This window comes from Mastomys coucha, unplaced genomic scaffold (genome assembly GCF_008632895.1).
Source record: "Mastomys coucha isolate ucsf_1 unplaced genomic scaffold, UCSF_Mcou_1 pScaffold21, whole genome shotgun sequence".
Taxonomy (NCBI): domain Eukaryota; kingdom Metazoa; phylum Chordata; class Mammalia; order Rodentia; family Muridae; genus Mastomys; species Mastomys coucha.
In genome coordinates this window covers 107,249,190-107,256,355 of record NW_022196904.1, presented here as the reverse complement: position 1 = coordinate 107,256,355, position 7,166 = coordinate 107,249,190, and positions in this window count along the sequence as shown.

Genomic DNA, 7,166 nt, shown 5'->3' with positions numbered 1-7,166 from the left:
CTCACCCTGACCTTCATCCAAGCTCCTGAAATTCATAAGGTTTTGCAAGATGAACCCAGGGCTTCAAGGAATGCTAGACAAGCAAAAGTCAAATCACTTCGATGAGTTTTAAAGGGACCCCCAGGATATTTTTTTAATGTGCTGTCAACATAAGTCATTGCACAAACTTGCGTTATTCGTAAAAACAAGGCTTTACAATGTAAGCCACCATCACCAGACGCTTCGGGCGTTCTCGGCGGTATGTTAGCCTCTTGCGCCACCTGCTGTGTGAGTTGGGAACATTAATACATTAATACCATATGGTGCTTGGTTTAGGCCTTAGGTTTTGATAAGAGAGTAGGTTGGTTGGTTGGTTGGTTGGTTGGTTGGTTAGTTGGTTGGTTGGTTGGTTGGTTGGTTGGTTGGTTGGTTGGTTGGTTGGTTGGTTGGCTGGTTGATTGGTTGGTTGGTTGGTTGGTTGGTTGATTGGTTGGTTGGTTGGTTGATTGATTGTGGTAGTAGCCCACTTGAACTCAGCATCCTCCGTGTTCTGATTTTCAGATTTCATTTCTTCAATAAACACATAAAACAAAATCCATTCTAGATGATAAGACTGTATTTTGAGGGGACAGACCATTAAAACTTCCTGCTTTCTACCTTCTACCTTTTGCAAAAACAAAAAATCACACCAAAAAAATGAACTGATTTTGAAATTGCCATTTGAGAATAATTGTTAAGCACTTACTACACTCTAAGCCAAATGGGGTTAACCAACTATGGCTACAAGCCAAACTTACGCTTTCCCATTTTTTTGTTAAAGTTAATATTTTCTAAGAAAGAAAACAAACCAAATATGATGCCACATGCCTTTAATCCCAGCACTGGGGAGGCAGAGACAGGTAGACTCTGAGTTCAAGGCCAACCTAGTCAGCAGAGTAAATTGCAGGATAGCCAAGACTACAACAAGAAACCCTATCTCAAAAAAGAAAGAGAGAAGTGGGGCGGTGGTGGCACACACCTTTAATCCCAGCACTTGGGAGGCAGAGGCAGGCAGATTTCTGAGTTCGAGGCCAGCCTGGTCTACAGAGTGAGTTCCAGGACAGCCAGGGCTACACAGAGAAACCCTGTCTCGAAAAAACAAAAAAAAAGGGGGGGGAGGGAGGGGAGGGAGGGAGGAGGAAGAAAGAAAGGAAGGAAGGAAGGGGGGCTGGTGAGATGGCTCAGAGGGTAAGAACACTGACTGCTCTTCCGAAGGTCCTGAGTTCGGATCCCAGCAACCACATGGTGGCTCACAACCACCTGTAATGAAATCTGACACCCTCTTCTGGTTTACATAATAAATTTACATAATAAATAAATAAATCTGTTTCCCGAAAAAAAAAAAATAATGCCTTCTGGTTGGGACACAGTCAGTGTTCCAGGCTTTGTATAGCATGCACAGAGCCCTATTCTCCACCCGCAGTCCAAAAGGAAAAAATCATCAAATCATCTACTTGTAGTAATACAATTACAGCTGCCAGCAGCAGAGTCCCCAGACTCCAGTGAACCTGAAATGACCCAGAATGCCCAATGACACCACACATACACGCGCACGCACACACACATACACATCACACATACACCACACACTCACACACACATACATGCCACACGCACACATATCACACATATATACCACACACACATACCATACAAACTCACACCACACACACACCACATATACCACACACATACACAAACACATACACATACCACATACACACACCACACACACAACCATAAGATCCGAGGACCATCCCTAGAGAAGAGCTTTGTTTTTTAAATAGGGACACCCCCTACCTGAGGGTGGATTCTCAGATCTCACTCTTAGGTGTAAGGCTCACAAGATAAAACTTCACGCTATAACGAAAGGTCTGAGTCACCTAGCCCCTCCCCCTGGTTGTGCAAAGGAGATTGTCTGCCCATTCTAGCAATTGTTGCCTCTTCCTGGATGCCCTCTTTGTTTTTCCTATGCCTGCTCTCTCTGTTTGTCTGTGTTCCCACAGGACACTCGTCGCTCTTGCCTGGGCAGAGCATACTCTATCACCCATATTCATTTCCTAAAGGATTCATTGGCTGGAGCATGCCACAGGTTCCCTCACTTGAGGCCCATGGCTTATGGGTCTGTCTAGCCTCAGCTCCCAGCCCAGTACCAGGTGGAGCTCAGTGAACATTTGGGGGGAAGAGAAGAAAGCTGACTAACAGTGTCCCTCACTGCTTTTTCAGCTTTATCATGTCAACAAAATGTGTCCCTTCTGCTGCCAGGAGCATGCCAGGGATACGCATAGCCAATGAGGCTGAGAGCGTGTGTCATTGCTTCACTTCAGTAATTTAGAGGAAAGAAAACATAAGTGGCCATTGATAGGGGATCGGTTAATGATATGCAAAATGTACACAGCTGTTGGATAATAGGAAGCAGATCTGGATGTGACCCAGTGGGATGCTGTCCAATGAATGCTATAAAGAGAGAGGCTGGTGCTGGGACTGCCGATGTAGCTCATAGTCAAAGCATGTGTTCGGCCTGTGCAAAGCCCTGGCTTCCATTCTCAGTACCAAAGGGGGGACGGCGGGGAGATGAGTGCCTAACGGTGAGCAAAATGTGACTCCAAGGGGCTGGAGAGATGGCTCAGTGGTTAAGAGCACTGTCTGCTCTTCCAGAGGTCCTGAGTTCAATTCCACATGGTGGCCCACAACCACCTAACCTGGGATCAGATAGAGCACTCTTGTGACTCCAAGTATGGAGTTTAAAGGGGAGGAGCAAGATGCCAGGCATGGCGGGAATGGTCCTTACTGCCAAGGCTGGCCACCTCAGTTTGGGTTCCTGGGATCCACACAGTAGAACAGAATAGGAGTCAGGAGTTGTGGTATTCCTCTTGAATCTACATAGTGAGTTCTAGGAAAGCCAGAGCTACCCAGTGAGACCTCTATGAAAAAAGGGAGGGAGGGAGGGAGGGGCAGAATATACTCTGCAAGGTGTCCTCCAACTCCCATCTATACACATAGAACACACCTCCCTCACCCCCACAAAATCATTTGAGCAAGTTTTGTGGGGTGGGAGGCGCACAATACTGGAGCTAGAACCTAGGATATTATTATATTAGTGACAAAAATACCATGACCAAAGGCAACTTAAGAGTTTATTTTAGCTTACAAGTGCACAGAGATGGAGTCCGCCGTGGTGGGAAAGCATGGCATGTGCCAGCAGCAGGAAACAGGCTGATTACATTTGATGCACCTCAAAACCTGTCCCCCAGTGACTCACTTCCTCCAGCTTGACTCCACCTTAAAGGTTCCATAACCTCCTCCAATCAATGCCACCAACAGAGGGACCAAGTGTGGAGCCTGTGGGGTCCACGTCACATGGAAGTCCCCACACTCATGCAAGCTAGGACCTGTAACCCAGCCTGGGCACACAAAATAAATAAATGTGTTAACACTTTTAAGTAAAATAATAAGTAACAAATTGAAGGGACAGGGGTGCATTGTGGTGGGCACCCATGTGTAACTCCAGGCATCAGGAGGCAGCTGGGTCAGGAGCTCAAGGTTATCCTAAACTATGTAGTAAGTTTGAAGCCAGCCTGGGCTACCTGAGACAGCTCAAATAGTAACACAAGTCTCAAATATATATATATATATGTGTGTGTGTGTGTGGTGTGTGTGTGTGTGTGTGTGTGTACCAGTTAGATACCCCTCCCTCCTCCCTGAAGTGCTGCATGCTGAGGCAAACTTTTAATTCAAATACTGAAGTGCTGGCTTACACCTGTAATCCTAGCTCTCTGCCTGAGGCAGGAAGGATCCCCTCCCTTTCTTCTTTATAAAATGATTTATTTATTTTTATTTTATGTGCATTGGTATTTTGCCTGCATGTATGTCTGTGTGAGGGTGTTAGATCTCCTGGACCCGGAAATATAGACAGTTGTGAACTGCCATGTGGGTGCTGAATTGAACCCGGGTCCGCTGGACGATCAGCCAGTGCTCTTAACCTCTGAACCACCTCTCCAGCTCTCCCTTTCTTTTTCTTTATCCAACAGCCTGGAAGTTTTTCTTTCTCTCTTCTTTCCTTCCTTCCTTCCTTCCTTCCTTCCTTCCTTTCTGTTTTTTGTTTGGTTGGTTAGGTTTGGTTTGGTTTTATTTATTCTAGACAGGGTTTATCTGTGTAGTCCTGGCAGTCTTGTAACTTGCTCTGTAGTCGAGGCTGGCCTCAGACTCACAAGAGATTTGCCTGCCTCTTCTTCCCAAGTGCTGCAATTAAAGGAGTTCGACACCACCTCCCAGCTCTTAGTTTCTAAATATCTGAGGGATGACCTTGAACTTCTGATCTCCAGTCTTCTCATCTTCACTTCTTAAGTGATGAAATGACTGATGCTCGTGCATACACATACGAGGTGGTCTGATTGGAAACAAGGGCTTTGTGCAAGCTAGGCAAACACTGTAAAACCTGAGCTACATCCCCAGTCTCAAGAAAGACCATGAGTTCAAGACAAGTCTATGCTACAAAGACAGATCCTGTCTCAAAAAAAAAAAAAAGTGTCTGGAGCTGGGGGCTTAGTTTGCAGATCGCTTCCTGCTTACCCGAAGGCCAGCCCCTCTAGGAAAAGAGCTGTTGCCCGACCTTCCACATGTGGCCACTAGAGAGCGCGCCGTAGCAGCCGAAGTCGCGAAGGACTTGGATGCTCCCCAAAAAGCATGGGGGGGGGGGTGGAAGGAACAAAGCAAAGCGGTTTTATTTTCAAAAGGTTGAAGAGGCCCTTACAAGCGCCCACATTTCGTCTCCTCATAAGTAAACAAACTTAATTACAATTTAATTTATTCTGAATTGTATCAACAATTAAAAAGAAATTACCCTCTCGCTCTATTTTCTTTCTCTTTATTTAAAATAGGTTCCTCCTAACTTGAACAATTTAATGTGGGGAAACAATTGGATTTTAATGACCTTCTCTCCGGAGCTCTGCCTAGTAGGTGGGTCCTGCCTTTTCCACCTGGCTTTGATTTACATCTCCCAACATCTTAATACGTCATTTTGTCTGATGATAGTTAACCCACTTCCACAGACACTGGCAGAAACACATCCCTCTCCAGCCTCCACAATTCACTGGTTCAAGCACAAAAGGTAGAAAACAGGCCGTCTCTGCCCCACCTGTTCCCCACTTCTGTTTTCCTCTGCGGCTGCCTCTCTGCACCCCTGTGGTCTGCCATCTGCAAGCCTTTTGAAAGTGACCGTTATGTGAGGAAGGGAATAGAAATAATTAACACTTGGTTCAACCTTAGCCTGAGCTTTCTAAGCCACTTTGGGGGAGATGGGGCACGAAATAAACAAAAACCTGTGCTGCTCACAATCACCAAAGAGTAGGATCAACTCAAATGTCCACCAAAGACTGAAATGAATAAACAAAGCATGCGGCCTGTCCATATGTGTTTGTGTATGTGGTGTGGTGTGTGTGTATGTATGTGTATGTGTGTGTGTGTGCATGTGTGTGTGTGTGCGTGTGTGTGGTGTGGTGTGTGTGCGTGTGTGTATGTGTGTGTGTGTATGTGTGTGTGTATGTGTGTGTGTATGTGTGTGTGTGTGCGTGTGTGTGGTATGGTGTGTGTGTGTGTGTGTGTGTGTGTGTGTGTGTGGTGTGTATGTGTATATGTATGTGTATGTGTGTGTGTGTGTGTGTGGAGTGGAGTGATAGTATAAACTGTCAACCTGACAGCTCAGAGGCAGGCTCCAGGCACACCTCTGAGAGCCTCTGAGAACTGTCTGTGGGAACCGTCTTAAGTTAGCGGATGTGGGTAGATTCCTCTTAACTGTGATGGAGACCATTCCCTGAGTGGAGATCCTGGACTGTATGAAATAGAGCAAGCCAAGTGCTAGCTTGCATGCACTAATTCCTTGCTTTCTGCTCCCAACTGTGGATATAAAGAACCAGCTGCTTCAGGCTCCTGACACCTTTCATCTCCAAAATGATGGACCGGCCATGGTTGGGAAACCTTTCTCCTTTCAGGTGCTTTTGTAGGAGTTTATCAGAGCTACACAAAACAAAACTAAGACAGGGGGATATTATTTCGCTACAAAAAGAATGTAAAGTTGGGGCTGGAGAGATGGCTCATCCTGAGGTCCTGAGTTCAATTCCCAGCAACCACATGGTAGCTCACAACCATGGGATCTGATGCCTTCTTCTTGCGATAGTGTAACCATGCACTATATATATATATGTATATATATGTATATATATATTACACATACACATATATGTATATATACATATGTATATGTGTGTAATATATGTGTGTATTATGCTGATGTATGTTGTAGCATGGGTAAAATCTGAACAACACACCACATGGAAAGAAACAGCCATGAGAGGTCACACCTCATGGTTGTTTTTGGTTAAGATGTCCAGAAGAGGAACCCACAGAAACAAAAGACACATTAATAGTTTCCTGGGCCTGAGTGGAGGGGTAATAGAGGGGGACTGCTTCTTAGAGGGTTTTCTTAGAGATGAAAATCCTTTGAAAACAGCCATAGGATTTTGGGAACTGGATGTCCTCAGACCCACTGCGTTATAGAGTTTGCATTTCAGTTTCGATGGCAAGGTCCAGTCCTCATGGAGGACTGCATCTGCTGGGTGCACCCTGGAGATAAACCAGTGGATAAAGAGGTAACATATCACATGAGTCTGATGTGACATGAAGAAACAAAGTTCTAGTTAGCATTGCCTGCAGAGACTCCGGTCCTGTCCAAGTGGCTCTGTAGGTCACATGCCTGTTAATTTAGGCCAGTTCCCTAAATGGGGACTTCCAAGCTAGCCAGGGCTACATAGAGAAACCTGTCTGGGAGCTGGGGAGAGGCAAATGTTAACAACTGCTGGGCCTTGTCAGGCTAAGCATGTGCCCTGCCAAAAACCTATCTCCTTAACCTCAAGAATTGTAGGGCGTTGTCTGGAAATGGGGCTCAGTCGGTAGTGTGTTCGCTTTATGTGCACCAAGTCCTGGACTGCATCCCCAGCACCACATAAACTAGTCATGGTGGTACTCACTTCTGACCCAGCACCTAGGAGGTGGAGACAGGAGGGTCAGAAAGTTTAGGTCATCATAGGCTGCACAGTGAATCCAAGATCAGCCTGAGATTCACAGATGCTGGGGATAGAACAGGGTCTCCC